Source organism: Ursus maritimus, unplaced genomic scaffold, assembly GCF_017311325.1.
Source record: "Ursus maritimus isolate PB19 unplaced genomic scaffold, ASM1731132v1 scaffold_13, whole genome shotgun sequence".
Lineage (NCBI taxonomy): Eukaryota > Metazoa > Chordata > Mammalia > Carnivora > Ursidae > Ursus > Ursus maritimus.
Genome location: NW_024423675.1, coordinates 39,894,545 through 39,911,181, shown reverse-complemented (window position 1 = coordinate 39,911,181; position 16,637 = coordinate 39,894,545).

Genomic DNA, 16,637 nt, shown 5'->3' with positions numbered 1-16,637 from the left:
ATGGGGAAAGGACAACGTTGACTATAGAGGACATGTATTAATTTGAATGCCCAGTATTCAAATATTCTTCCTATTGTGAAGATACCAAGCAAGGGGAACTCAAGACCCATGGTAAGATCGTCTCCCTACACACCATCTGAAGTGTGAATGCACGTATCCACTCAGAACTCGGGTGACAGAGTCTTCACAGCAGCCGCAATGGAGTCAGCAGAGGGTGGTAATGTCGTCCCGGGTTCAAGGTGGCAGAGGTCAGCTGAGAGTGAAAGTTCTCCTGGTAGATTCTTCCTTTGCTTCCTCTCTGAACCTGGTTCTCCTGCCTTCCTGGAGATGGGGGCATCAACCCTAAACCTTTCTAATGAGCAAAATTACTGCATGAAACCATTTAAAAATGGATTCAATGTTACGAGTGAGAAAGAATGAGAATTCCAGGTTGATGACTTGCTTAGGGGCCAACATAACCCAGAGGAGGACGCGGTTTGGGTAGAGGTGGGGCGGGGAGAGGATTTTCAGGTGGGATTTGTTGAAGCTGAGATGTGCATGGATGATCAAACTGGGAACTGCCCAGCGGACAAATGGATAGATCCATGTAGAAGTGAAAGACTAGAAAATGTTTTTAGGGACCATCATATGTCATAATCAATCACTGAGGGAACTAACAGTGCTAAGGGAATGAATATTATGAATCAACTATGTGTCAGGCATTTACTGTCACTATAACACAATAAAATTGCAAGTCTGTGACTGACTTTACAATTCCATGTTATGGGATGAATAAAATTTTCCAAGATGCTGGATTTATTTTATAGAGCATTGAAAAAATTAGGTATAATAATGGTTCCGAAATTTCTGTTGTTAGATTCTTTGTTGACCAAAATCTTATTGATACAATATTTCCCGTCACAGAGTTCAAACAGTATTAGAGGTCTTTTTCAACAATTTAAGAAATTTCCCTTTCTTGACTAATCAGTGTCAAACATATCTTCACTTGGGATAGTTTCTTTGATTTTAAGAAGAAGCTATTTCTACACACTGTTTTCTTGGTTTTGAGAGAACCTAATTTATAATCTAGAAATCATATACTTTAATATAATATAATATAATATAATATAATATAATATAATATAATATAATATAATATAATATAATATAATATAATATAATATAATATAATATAATATAATATAATATATATTATGCTTGAAAATAAGATCCCCAAAATAATAGGTAAAAGCATGAAGGGGAAGGGGCAGATGTCTTCCTTACTAAACTATTTTAGAGGAAATGTCTCCGTTCTGTTTTATGACCCTGTATTTTTGAGTATGATTCTGCATTTTTACCCATACTCTGCTGCCCCTTAGTGGTCACTCTGAACACTACTGGGCTCACCAAACAAAAGCTAAGTAGGTAAATGCCCAGAAGGGAAGCGTCTATTTAAAAATGAGCTCCTTCTTCTCACAAAATTAGCTCCCTGCTCCCAAAAAATGAGCCCCACACCAAACACTTTGAAAGCATCAGTTAGGTGGCTATCTACTCTCTCCCTTCCAAGTCACCACTGCATAGAAACAGAAAATTTTTTCCAACTTGGGTCTTTATCAGAATCCCCTGAGGTTCTAAGTACTCCAGGCTCTCCGCCCAGAAGTTCTCACCTCTAGCACTGAAGTAAAAACCTGACGTGTGCTTTTCTAACCAAGCACCCCATTTGATTCTGTCATTCTTCTACAGGCTCCTTTTTGAGAAACACGGTTCCAGGGGAGTTAGCACAGTGATCAAGGACAGAACTCTAAACTTAGATCAGAAAATTTAGGTCTAGAACAGACGCCTGGGTGGCTCAGTCAGTTAAGCGTCTGTCTTTGACTCAGGGCATGATCCCAGGGCCCTGCGATCAAGTCCTGCATCAGGCTCCCTGCTCAGCGGAGAGCCTGCTTCTCCCCTTGCCTGCTGCTCCCCCTACTTGTGCACTCAAGCTCTCTCTCTCTGACAAATAAATAATCTTTAAAAAAGATCGAAAATTCAGGCCTGTTCATTCCACTCATACTTGCTGAGCACATTCTGCGGCCAGTTACCCATACTAGGTGCTAAGAATGCAGATAAAAGCCACAATCCCCGGCCTGAACAAGTTCATAGTCTAGTTTGGGAGGGGCCAAGTAAACAGTGCTCTGAGATAAGAACTCTGGAAAGAGGGAAGAGGAGTACTCTGAGAGATGAGGAGGGGGTGAGGGGAGGGCCCTGGGGAGAGCCAAATGTTAATGCTATTTACCAGGCGGAGAGTCTGAATTGCCTTCGCAAGGACAAGTGGCACTTCAGTTTCCCACTTCTGTGACCCTGCACACACACCTCCAGACTCTCTGAGCTTCTGCTGGTCGCTTGCATAAGAAAAGGACAGGTTATATGCCTGTGGATTTGTAACTGGGTGGGTGTTTCTGGTACTTTCCACTTTTTCTTGACAGCGTGCTTAGCAGTTTACAGTGTTTGCAGTGTGATAGGTAAAATAAAGGACCCCAAGATGCCGTTCACTGACTCCACACAGATCCCCCCACTGTTTCATGGTCCCATTCATACATGGACTCCAGATGCCTTAGAAAGAGCAACTGGCTATTCTTCCAACTAAAACAGGTAAGATCCTCACTGCTCACTGAATTTCCTTAATAACTTCACAATAATCTACCAAACAGAAAGCTGTAATGCATTTTTGCTTAGCCTTGTCATTGATCACAGAACCTCAGTTAAACCAAAGAAATGTTCAGATGGAAAATAGGATGAGACAGTGTGAGAGGAGAGGAAATGAGTGAAATAGAGTGAAGGGGAAAGGATAAAAGACAAAGGAAAGGATGGTCATTCTCCCCCCTTCACAGCCCCGCACGGCAACCACCTGCTCTTGAGGTCCCCCCTAAAGCAAGCTCACTATCCGTGCACGATAGTTTTTCTTGCCCACAGCTCCGGTAACAATGCGAACCCTTGCTGAGCACGAATCCTGTGCTAGGCATTTGTCTGGAGACAAGGACTTCTTGGTGCCTTTTTATCTCTATCTTCCTCAATTCAGTGGCTTGTGAAAACGGAGGCAGGAAAATTATATTGATGACTTCAAGAAGAAAAAAAGGAAGTTGGAGGGGAAGTGGTTTAGCAAGTTTTGAGGACAAGAGTCATTGGAGCTTGTAACTGGGCATATCCAGAGCCAAGTCTCAGCTGATAATGTCCTACACTGTACCTAAGCTGACTGACTACTGCAGGAAGTTCTTTGCTATTTTTTAACATTCACACTTTTAAAAATAATCTTCAATAATCTATCATTCTGATCCTTAAGACTGTATTTTTTTAAATTGGGATATAATTGGCATTAAGATGGTTTTAATTCTAGGTATGCAACATATTGGCAATGAGAACTTTTAACATGCGCTCTCTTAGCAACTTTCAAATATACAATACGGCACTATTAACTATAGTCACCATGCTTCCCTGGACTTATTTATTTTCTAACTAGAAGTTGGTAACTTTTGACCACCTTCACTCATTTTCCCCACCTCCAACCCCCTGCCTCTGGCAACCACCCACCTGTTCTCTGTATCTACGAGTTTATTTTTCATTCTACATACAATTGACATCGCACAGTTTTTGCCTTTCTCTCTACGATTTATTTCATTTAGCAGAATGCCCTCAAGTTCCATCCATGTTGCAAATGGCAGAATTTCCTTCTTCATATGGTTAAATAATATTCCATTGTATATACACCACAATTTTTTATGCATTCACCTATCAGTGAACACTTCGGTCATTTCCATGTCTTGGCTATTATAAATAATGCTGCAGTGAACATGGGGGTACGGATATCTTTTCAAGCTAGCGATTTTGTTTCTGTCAGATAAATACCTGCAAGTAGAATCACTGGATCACACAGTGATGTTGTTTAATTTTTTGAGGAACCTCCATACTATTTTCCATAGTAGCTGCACCAATTTACATTCCCACCAACAGCGCAGGAAGGTGACCTTTCTCCACATCCTCACCAACACTTGTTATTTCTTGATTTTTGGTAATAGCCATTGGACCATGAACAAGGTGATATGTCCTGGTGGTTTTGATTGCATTTGCCTGATGATTAGCGATATTCAGCACTTCATGCACCTGCATCTTTGTCTTCTTTGGGAAAATGTATATTCAGATCCTCTGCACATTTTTAATTGGATTGTCTTTTTGCTATTGGCATATGAGTTCTTTGTATATTTTGATAACAACCCCCCCCTTTTTTTTTTAAAGATTTTATTTACTTGACAGAGAGACAGCCAGCGAGAGAGAGAACACAAGCAGGGGGAGTGGGAGAGGAAGAAGCAGGCTCCCAGCAGAGGAGCCTGATGTGGGGCTCAATCTCAGAACCCCGGGATCATGCCCTGAGCCGAAGGCAGATGCTTAACGACTGCGCTACCCAGGCGCCCCTGATAATAACCCCTTGTCAAATATGTGACTTGCAAATATTTTCTCCCATTCCATAGGTTGCCTTTTCATTTTATTGATGGTATCTTTTGCTGTCCAGAAGCTTTTCAGTGTGATGCAGTTCCACTTGTTTATTTTTACTTTTGTCGTTTTTGGCATCAAATCCAAAAAAGTCATTGCCAAGACCGATGCCAAGGAGCTTACACCCGATGTTTTCTTCTAGAAGTTTTATGGTTTGAGGTCTTATGTTCAATCTTTCACATGTGGTTGCTCAGTTTACCCAACACAATTTATTGAAGAAACTACTTTTTCCTATTGTATATTCTTGGCTCCATTGTCATCAATTAATTGATCACATATGTATGGGTTTATTTCTGGGCTCTGTGTTCTCGTCCATTGATCTATGTGTCTGTTTTTATGACAATACCATACTGTTTTGATTACTATAGTTTTGTAATATATTTTGACATTTAAACATTTAAGGACTGTATTCTAGAGTAATCTCAGCACAAACCTGAATTTATGGAAGTCATTCTCTCTTCAACTTCAAAGACCAAAGAGTTATTACCCTACATTCAATTATAACCCCAAGCCATGGTATCCCCACGCTACCCTTTCCTATTCCTTGACTATCCACATACTTTTATTCATTTTTAAATAGGAGATGGCTTTATTTTTTCCCATAGATTTTGTTAAAATAAAAAATTGAATGGTTTAGAGGTATTAAGTAAAAAGTTAAAAACTTAAAATCTGCCTATGTGTATTTTCCCAGATATTATTGTTTCTCTCTCTCCCTTCCTCTATCTCTATATATTTCAAAACCGGTATCAAAACACATATCTCATTTTGTAACTAGATTTTCATACATGGCAAAGGTCTTGGATATCAGTAGTATAAATCTAGTAATACTAACCATACAGATACATTTCTATTAGAATATGGGCTCTGCATGCTAACACATATTAAGTCATTTAATTTTTCCAATAAGCCTACAAGGTGGATACACATCTGTGTTTCCCAGGGGAGAAAACTGGGGCACAGAGAGTGACTTGCCCAAGATTACACATCTGTAATTGCTGGCACTGAGGTTGGAACCCAGGCAGCCTGATTCCGGAGAGCAGACTCATAATGGCCGCACTACTTTCTGCCTCTTCATTCTCTTCGTTAATGCTGCATTGCTATGTGTGTGCAAATATCCTTCACAAATCCCACTGATTGGTATTTATGTCATTCCGAAATGTTTGATACCTTAATTAATATTGTAATATATGTCCTTTCATTATAGTTATTCAAGCATTTCCTCAGTATAGATCTCTAAAGGCGAGGTTCATGGGCTGGAGAGTGAGTACCTTGCATTTAAACATTTGCAGAAAGGCTGTGTCCATCTGTAGAACCGCCACTTTGTGAGAGTGTCCATTCCCCCATATCCTACACCTGTCAGCACTGTGTCTTATCATTCTTTCTCGTATTGCCAGGTCTGGCAATGCTGGACTTGACCTGGGCTCTGTGATCCTGAAAACCAGTGATGCCTAAGGTCCTCACACCTTTTGGATTCTGGGAAATGACTTCCTGCAATGACCACCCTTCTTCCTATGACACAGATAAGGCTCACGAATTTTCCCCGTTTACCTAAGACAAGGCCAGAAAGAAAAGGTCAAATTCCCATTCTTTGCCTCATAAATGATTAGCTGAACTACTGGTCTCTACAGATCAATTGGAACAAAATGCTTCTTAACCAAACTTCGCTGAAAACTCTCTCCTTCCCCAGGGGCCTGAATGTGGGCGCACGCTTCGCCTGAGACAGCACACTGCCAGCCGCTCCTTAACGGCCTCTCTGGAGAAGAGACTGGCTTGAGAGTACAACATTTTCTGAACTTGTCATTGCTGTCCAGACCAAATATCCACACCCCCTTCTTTCTAGTCTTGCTGATTCCTGTCTATAAAAGAAAGATCTTATGGCCTAACTCCTGAGACATTTGCAGATCTCATATCAGAGGGTTCTCCCCATCACAAGAGTCTCTTTCTCTTATCGCAACAACTTCTAAGTTAAGGGCCTCCTTCCTAAATCCAGATTTGTTTTTTATTCAGCAGGTTGAAACAATGACAACAAAACAGGTTGTTTTATGTCACTTTTCTTTATGTAATTTTGTTTGCTTTTCAAGTGTGATTATTGGCTATTTCTTTTGGTGGCTTTTCATAAGTTTGTAAACCCTCCCAGATTTGCTCAGTCCCAGGTGACTGTAGCCATTTGTCCCCGGGAGATCCAGCCACTGGAGACAGTTCCACACTGCTGGGTCTCTTGCATGCTTAGCACGAGATTGCGTTTCTGCAGCGCCCTCACCACGTGCACTGAGCGCGCTACAGCAGCTCCAGGCCGCAGCGCCAAGTCAGGCCAATCCACGGAGGCCATGCTCGCTTTCCACTGTCTCCTTGAAACAACATACGGTTCTAAGTTTTGGATCTGACTTTCTAGAACCTGAGTAATACAACCTGAGCATGTAGGGGGACTTAATGCCCCGTGGGGTGAACTTTGATCCATGAGAAGCAAGAGGAGGAAGGGAAGCAAAAGTCAATATCCCTCCCTTCTCCGTCTTCCCTGGCACTGCTCCTGATTTGGTGCCAAGGCACAGCGGTTATCTGGACGGCCAATCTGGAAGATGTCCCAAGTCACTGGTCCTAACGGACCAAGCCATGGGGTGTCTGGGTGGCACAGTTGCTTGAACATCCGACTCTTAGTTTCAGCTCAGGTTGTGATCTCAGGGTCGTGAGATCGAGCCCCGCATCAAGCCCCACATGGGGGTACTCACTCAGCAGGGATTCTGCTTAAGACTCTCTCCCTTTCCCTCTGCCCCTCCCGCTCATACTCTCTCTCTCTCTCTCTCCCCCTCAAATAAATAAACAAATCTTTCAATATGTGTAACTGACCAAGCCATGCTTTCTTGGTGACATTCCGCTTTGTATTTGCTCTCCCTCCTTTCCTGCCTTGCTTCCCCTTTCACCTTGTACTTGCTGCCCTGGGATTACTGTGAAACTTCACTATGGGGGATTCGGGGAGTAGAAGAGATGTTGTTTAAAGGGACAAACGTGCAACTAGTAGATAAATAAGCCCTGGAGATCTAATGCACAGTATATTGATTATAGACAACAATATTGTATTGTAAACGTCAAACTTGCTATTAAGAAATGATCAAAGAAGACAATTTAAGTGACACAAAGACCCTCTATGTAACACTTCATTTAGTGGACATTCTCCTTTCAGAGAACTGCAAAGGGGGTAGAAGGAGAAAACTTTTATAAGATGAAGAGCAAAGAACAACGAAAAGGAAAACACAAAATATCTGATTGGCTGGGGCCACAGAGTCATTCTCGTTTGGGGTGAGGAGGCCCAGAGTTGGATTGGCATTTGGGGATTGGCTGGCTAGAAATACTGCTTTCCTCGTCAAGCAAAGCATATACAAGGACATGAAATTTAATGTAAATTTTGGTTTGCTGACATGGCATCCTGGGTAGGAGTGGCTTAATGTTGGGCTTAGAAATTTATTTCAACATTGTTAAGACACAAGATCTTTTTTTTTTTTAAGGTTTTATTTATTTATTTGACAGAGACAGCCAGCGAGAGAGGGAACACAAGCAGGGGGAGTGGGAGAGGAAGAAGCAGGCTCCCAGCGGAAGAGCCTGATGTGGGGCTCAATCCCAGAACGCTGGGATCATGCCCTGAGCCAAAGGCAGATGCTTAACGACTGCGCCACCCAGGCACCCCATTAAGACACAGGATCTTAACTACTGGCACCACAAAAAAGAAATGGTAATTATGTGACATAATCCAGGTGTTAGCTAACAATACAATGGCAACCATATTGCAATATATAATGTATCAAATTAACATGTTGTACATCTTAAACTTACACCACATTACATTTCAAATACATTTCAATTAAAAAAAGCTTTAGTATGTAAGATTTTTGCCTTAGGCTCTATTTTTTAGGAAATGTGAGCTAAAATACTTCCGTGAATCGTCTATTCTGAATTTTTGGTCATTTTTCTAGTGTGATGTGTCAGGTTGTTTCCTAAGCACAGAAACTGAAGTGGGGAACAAGACAGGTTGGGAAGAACACTCAGAGGAGAGGGGAATTAAGAAAGTCGGATGAGCAAGGAGAAAGCTAGGGAGGCTGTCTCCACTGGGGACTGGCTTCAGTCCCGTCCCCAGAGGGAAGATCAGGAACAGAGTCGGTTCCACCGCAAGCCCAGGAGTTGGTGTCAGTCAGTCTTTGCCAGAGTCTGTGGGTCGGGGAACACCGCCTCCCGAGTGGGGCAGCTCTCCCTCCCACCACAGTCAGTTCTGCGGAGAAGGCAACTGTGATTTGTTCTCAGCGATACAGCAAACACCGTTCGGTCACCACAGCAGATAAAGGGATCTGGCTGGGGTATCTGTAGCCTCTAATACACAAGATTTCTCTTTCTTACAAATCATAGCAGGATGTAAACCATTTGTATTAGAGCCTGCAAATATTTTCTCTTCATTCATCATTCTCTTTTGCTTTGTTTATGATTTTAGTAAAGAAATTATACGTTTTTGTGTGGAGAGGATTGGAATATGCCATTCCAAAATAGACCACTTTGGCATAAAGTTTGTTTTAAGCTGAAGATATCTGAGAGTCAACAGATGAAAAAAACGCAGGGGGGTGCTTTTCAAAGCTTCTCTTATCTGACTAAAGGCAACAACTTTCGGGAAATTAGATTTCTGTAAAAAGGAGAACCAGAATATAACCTACCCAAATCCTTTCTTCAGGGGAGTTTTAAGACTGCTCAGACCTGTAGACAAACATTATCACAGACTTTCTTATCTCCAGTCGGTTCTCCTAAAAATCTATTTGTTTTTCCTAACTTATTTGTTTTTCTTGTAAGAAGAGTTTTCTCCTCTGTGCCTTTCCTCTACTAAGTTAGGTATATAAGCCCTCACCTCTATCCCTTTGACAAGCCAGCTAGTTCTTTCGTTGGCTCCTATATGCATGCAAAATCAACCTTTTTGCCCTGCTAATTTCTCTTTTATTGGTTTAATTCATAAGCCTCAGATACTGAACTTAAGAGAGTAGAGGAAAAGCTTTTTTCCCCCCTCCCCTACAAGTGTCATAAACATAAATCATTCTCTAAGTTTTATGCTTTCCTTGCCTTTTTCACTCCAAGATGAAAAAAATCATTCAGGTGAAAAGAATGTGATATAGGTCATAAACTTGGATCTACAAGAAATGAAGAGATTCAAAAATAGAATTTATAAAGATAAAATAATTTTTTCTCTTATATTAAACTGCTCTAAAAGATGGATGATTTTATATCAGAAATAGAAAAATACCTTATGTTTTTATAGCATACGTAAAAGTAAAATGCATGACAGCAATAACATAAGAAATGAGGAGGACCTGGAAATACACCGTTACAATGTCTTCAGAAACACATTACTTGAAGGTAAATTCAGATTACTTTTTAAAAGAGGTATAAATTATTTCTTTAAAAAGGTATGTATAATGAATCAATAGAGGAGATAAAATAGAATTATTTAAAAATGCAAAAGCAATTCAATGGAGAGAGGATAATTTTTTGCATAAATGGTGCTAGAATAATTAGATATCCATAGGAAAAAAATAAATAAATAAGAACTTTGGTACAACCCTCATCCATTATACAAAAATTAATTCAAAATGGATTTTAGACCTAAATGTGAGATGTAAAAGTATAAAAGTTCAAGAAGAAAATATAAGAGAAAAATCTGTATAACTCTGGGTTCGGTGATGAAAGATTGAACACTAAAAAAGCATAATCCACAAAAACTTGGCAAATTGGACTTTATCAAAATTAAAAATTTTTGTCTGTGAAAGACACTGTAAGGAAAACAAAAAGACAAGCTGTAAGATGAGGGAAATATTTGCAAATGACATATTTGATAGACACCAAAACATATGAAGAACTTTTAAAACTCAACAGTAGGAAGACAACTCAACAACAACAAAAAATGGGCAGAAGATTTCAACAAACACCTCACTAAAAAATAAATATGGACTTCAATTATGCATATAAAAAGTTGATTAATATCATTATGAAAATGAAATTAAAACCACAACAGGATGCCACTACAACCTATTAGAATGTAAATTAAAATTAAATTAGAAATTTAAACAGAAAATCTAACAGCATCAAATGGTGACAAGCATTTAGAGCTACAAAAATCCTCAGTCATTGCTGGTGGGAGTGCAAAAGGATATAGGCACTTCGGAAAACAATTTGGCAATTTCTTATAAAATTAAACATATATGACCCAACAATCCTACTTTCTAGATACTTACCCAAGTGAATTGTTTTTTATCAACACCTGTATGCAAATATTTATAGAAGCTTTGTTAATAATTGCCAAAAGTTGTAGACAACTAATAAGTGAATGAATAAATAGCATTACAGTCAAACAAGGGAATACCACTCAGCCTTGAAAAAGAACAAACTATTGATTTATACAACAATGTGGATGTATTTAAAAGAATGCTGGTAGGTTGTGTGACATCTGTCACTCCACTGACCACCAGGGCTGGTTCAGCTGATCTGGCTGCCTTGGCGTGTGTCCCCTTCCTCCCTTACTGCTCCATGGGCATCTCTCTGGAAGCAGCACTCTGGGTTGAAGAATCTGACCTTCCCGAACAGAAGAGAACTGGTCTTGGTCAAAGGTATACAAGTAGCTGCACTCCCCTGCTAGAACCTCCATACAAGCTCTCAAGGTCCGTTTGTAGGAGAAAGTAGGAGGGTCAAGCTTCTAAGCATCCAGACCCAGCCAAATGAAGCAATGCAGATGGCAGGCTGCCTTTCTAAAAAGAAAAATTAAAAAATAATTTTAAAAATAAGAGAATTGTGCTAAATGAAAAAAGTCAGACTCAAAAGACTACTTATTCTATGACTTAATTTATATTTTGGAAAACACAGAACTATAAGGACAGAAAACATAAGCAGTTGACAATGGTTGGGGAGGAGCTGACTAAAAGTTATAGCCAAAGGGAATTTTTAAGGAGACAAAATTGTTCTGATGGTACTGGAGCGACAGATACGTGACTCCACGCATTTGGCAGAAATCCGTAGAACTGTATATCACAGAGAGTAAACCTGACTCAAATTTAAAATAAGAAAATCAACCAGTTTGTTTGGTGAATCCCAGGTGTAATGCAGACATGTGACAAATGAATCTAACTGCAACACAAATATAGTGTAACTTCGGTGAAGGGGGTGAGGAAAAAGAACTGATCTCGGTAATTTTGGAAAACATTGTTTTGACTCAATACTGTAAGAATAAAGACAAAAAGAATTTTCCATAAACACTGTACTCAACTTTTTCTCTCACAGAAGTATGGATTAAGAATTCTGAAACTAGGGGCACCTGGGTGGCTCGGTAGATTACATGGCCGACCCTTGATTTCGGCTCCAGTCATGATCTCAGGGTTGTGAGATCAAGCCCCGTATTGGGCTCTGCACTGGGCATGGAGCCTGCTTAACATTCTCTCTCTCTTTCTCCCTCTGCCCCTGCACCCCCTCCTGACTCTCTTTAAAAAAAAATTTCTGAAACTACATCATACAAGTAAATATTGAATTATAGATAAGAGCCAAGTTCTTCACTGTTAAAGAAATGTGCTATCAATAAGAAAACAGAGAAGGGTAGAAATAACCGTCTGATGTCAGATTAGTGTTGGAAATACTGATGTGAACTCATGTTGATAGATAGATAGATCCATATAAAATTATAGATACGTATGTATACATGACTTAATATACACAGATTTGCTAGCTCTGTCCACTGAGAGGGCATAGAAGTAATGATGCCCTGTACGAGAAGGCTAGCGCCCCAGTCTTGGTTTCTAAATATAATTTTCCCCTAAAAGGAACAATGGCTCCAAGTAAAATGATTGAGGCTGGAGCACCGTGTTGTATCAAGTAAGGAAGTGCTAGGAAAATAAATGGACACAGGAGCTAACCTAAAAATATTCCTAATGGTGAAAAGGTAACTTAATTATAACCTAAAGAATAAAATAAATATCCATAAATCCATACTGATATAAAGAAATTATTGAAAAAACAAATCAACTTGGGAGAAGTGATATTCTTTACAGAAGAAATAGAAAATCACCTTCAGAACACCGCAGTAATAACTGTTGTAGGCAAAACACACTGATGAGTGCTAAAATCCGTGGGCAAGTCTTTAAGGAAAGATCAGATATGCCCATAGTCACAAAGCATCTCTCTCCAAATATTTATTAATTACTGTGGTCGTTTCAACATATGTCCATAAATTTTTAATATTCCTCCCCTCTGGAGGTGGAACTCAATTCTCTTGATTACGAACCGGACTTGGTGATTCTCTGTTAATGAATATAGTATGGAAATGCAAAAATAATAACTTCAATTTGGAGAAAACTCACAGGCATCAGGTAATCAGGTAATCAAGGTTAACATCACCAGAAATAGACCCTGCTGATACCATGTACCCCACAAAATGATATAAAGAGGACACTCCACTTCCGTGGTATTCCTTCCAAAAATCTATAGCCCAGTCTAATCATTAGTGAGATCTAAACTGAGGCACATTCTACAAAATGTCTGACCAGTATTTTTAATATATATATTTAAGGTTTATTTTTATTTTAGAGAGAGAAAGAGAGCGGGGGGCGGGGGAGGGTGGATGGGGAGAGAATCCTAAGTAGACTAAGCGCTGAGTGAAGAGCCTGATTTGCGGCTCGATCCCACGACCCTGAGATCACGACCTGAGCCAAAACCAAGAGTTGGACGCTTAATCGACGGTGCCACCAGGCTCCCCAACTGACCGGTATTTTTAGAAGGTATCAAGGTCATGACAAAAATGGAAAGACAGAAAGCTGTCAAAGATTGGAAAAGACCATGGAAATATGCTCTGTAAATAAACTGTGGTATACCGGATTGGATCCTGGAACAGAAAATGAGCATCAGTGAAAAACTAGTGAAGTAAATCAAATCAATACTTTGGTTGCCACGACTAAACCAACACCAATTTCTTAGTTTTGACAAACGCACTGTCGTTATGTAAGATGTTCACGTTAGGAGAAACTGGGTACGGTATATATGGGAACTCTGAACCATCACTGCAACACTTCTGTAAGTCTGCAGTTATTCTAAAATAAAGAGTTTACTTAAAAAATGAGGAGGAAGAGAGAACATATTCTAGTTAAAGGGAACTGCCTGAGCAAAGCACAAAAATAAGAAAACCTCTGGTGTGTGGTTAGAGTGCTAGCAGGAAGGAGGTGGGAGCAGAAAAAGATGGAGTTCTTTAAGCTGGTGTATTCCAAAGCATAAATTTCANNNNAGGGAAAGGCAGGGTCCAGATCATGTAGGTCCTTATGTATGAGGTGACCGTATAATGTATCATCTGAGCTGAGACCCTTTTGAGAATAAAAGGGGGGGCTCAGCAGACAAAAGACTGAGACAACAAGCATAAACTGGGACTGTCCTAGGCAAACTGGACATCTGATCAATCACCCTATTTGTATACCGTGAGCAAGGGTTTGGACTTGATTTTGAGAGCAATGGTTTCCCTAATGTGTATTTTGAAGGTTTTCACAGCCATGAAACATAAAATTCTATTGTCAAATACATTCAGAAAAAACCGAGTTAAAGAAAGTTATACTTGTTACTTTGCTGAACCACATCTTCGAGCCTTTATACAAAAGCGTGCTGTGAATCTTCAAGATTGTATCATAATATGGTTTCCCATAGACGCCCTTTTCTGATTCCTTGCTCCAGCCTACACAACCTCCCAGGCCTGCCCAGCCCAAGCACTTTTATTTTTAAGAAGTAAATTGGGGGCATGCTGCAATCATGGGGATGGCATAAAGTCTGGAGTGATGTTTCCAGATCCATGCTTCTAATACTCAGGAGTGGCTTTGAGGAAAATAAACTTGATAAGAACTGAATATAGAGACACCGATGAGGAGGCTGCTGCCACGGACTGAGACGCTGACAGAGGGACATATCAACAATATGTAGGAGGCGAAATTAGCATGGCACATACCAATCATCCTACCATAATTGTTCACATACGATTTCTACTGCATGCCTATTTATTACATGTGTTGAAAGTGAAAGCAGAATCTGTTCTGTGCTTGGCGTATCACTAGGCATTTGCGTGGTTTTAGAAAACACAGCAGAGGTGCTTCAAAATAAGGCACAATAAACCAAACTCTTATTAATTAGATATTCATTCAAGCTGACTTTTAAACTAGCACAGATTTCTTAAAACAGCTGTGGTTTTTCCTCTGTATTATAAATAAAAATACACTTTTATAAGTCATCTTGTACCTCTCACTTATCAATAAATTCCTTGTCTTGCTATATTTTTATTTTTGTGTCTCTTACTTCTCTGGCTCTCCCACAAGATCATCATCTTTTTAAAAATCATTTTTAGTTCATGGACTATTGAATGAACAGGCAACGATTCCTTTCCATTCATTTTAATTGCTCTTCCNACACTGGAGCTAGAACAACGGGAGAGTTCCTCATCCCACATGGCAGAGGTGGTATTTATATTAATAAGATCACAACAAATATGCTGATACAATCCCCACTTAAGGACTTCTAATTGCCCTTGAAAATCTTTCCAAGAAGACCCAAATCCCCAAAATTACTGGCTCTGGAAAAATCCAGATTTCGAGGCTTCACATATAAGTAACTCCCACAGTGTAAAGGATTTGTTTGAGAAGTGAAATGATTACTGATTAAATGGACAGAATTTTGAGCCCTACTGTGTTCAAGGCCGCCCACTGAATTTCCCTAAATAGGCAGATGCTCAGATGGGATGCTACAAATGTCAGGAACCTTCTGGAATTCGTTTGCCCTCTGTGCCTCTAAATTTTGCAGGGCTTACTACAGTCTATGTATTTTTTTCCCATTTTGAATACAAAGGGGTGGCATCTTATTAGGGTTCGAAGGGCCTGAAAGGAATCCATTCGTGACATATTTTAGAACATGAAAAGAAGGGAGAGTTAAGATGGCGGAGGAGTAGGAGACACCGTTTTCAGCCGGTCCTCCGAGTCGAGCTGGATAGGTACCAGACCAGCCTGAACACCCACGGAACCAGCCTGAGACGCAGGAAGACGCATCTGGATCTCTACAAATGAACATCTCCGTGACTAACATAATATAATAAAAAATCATTTAAAAAAAAATAATAAATTCAAAGTGAAAAAAAAAAAAAAAAAGAACATGAAAAAAAAATGGAAAGAGCCCAGGAGGAGTATTCGGGCAGCTGAGCCTTGGTCCTGGTAAAGTCAGTAACTAGCAAGGGACCGTGAAGAAGCCCCCAAGCCTCAGATTCTCTGTTGCATTGTACTTTCCCTTCCACAGCCCTGCGTTCTCTCAAAGGAAACAGGAAAGGATGTTTGAAAGATGCAATAGGCCTTATGCAGATATGAGTTCTTTTCATGATAGTTCCTTGAATGATTGAAATTCCCTTTCCTGTTCACCAACCACTTCCTAATTCTGAAGTCCAATGCACAACTTTTGGTTCTTAATTTACTTGAACTTTCTGTGACATGTGATATCATAGAGCATTTCCTCTTTTTGAAATGTTTTCCTTCATTCTCTCCTATAGCTTTTCTTGGTGTACTTCCCAGCTCTCTGATTACTCCTTTTCAGGATTTTTCTTTCTCAGCCCTCCCTGAAACACAGGAGTCCATAACATTCCATCCTTAGAGTTAATGACCTCATCTCTTCCCATAGCTCCAGCCAGAACTCTACCTTGAACTCCAGCTCACACTTTCAAAGTACCTGGAGGACATCTCAAACTGGATATCACTTCCCCAAAATCATAACTACAATACATCCAAAGCTTCACTTAATGTAGCTTTGCTCCCCCATTCTAGCACCTTCATCTTCAAACTGCAATCGCTCTATTATTATTAGTGATCTTAGATCTCCGATAGCTATGCCATGTTCAGCTTACATCCCAAAAATAGTAGTCATCTCTTCCATTCTTCATAACCAATTAATTTCCAAGTCTTCCTAAATATTTCTCAAAGCAGGCCTTCCCTTTTCTTTCCCAGTGCATTTGCCTTAAGACAGTCCTTCAACATCTCTGATACTGGGGAGACTCTAAATTGGGGTTGCACAACTGTTGTAACTACTGTTACACGGCCTTCTAAAATGGTTACAGTCTC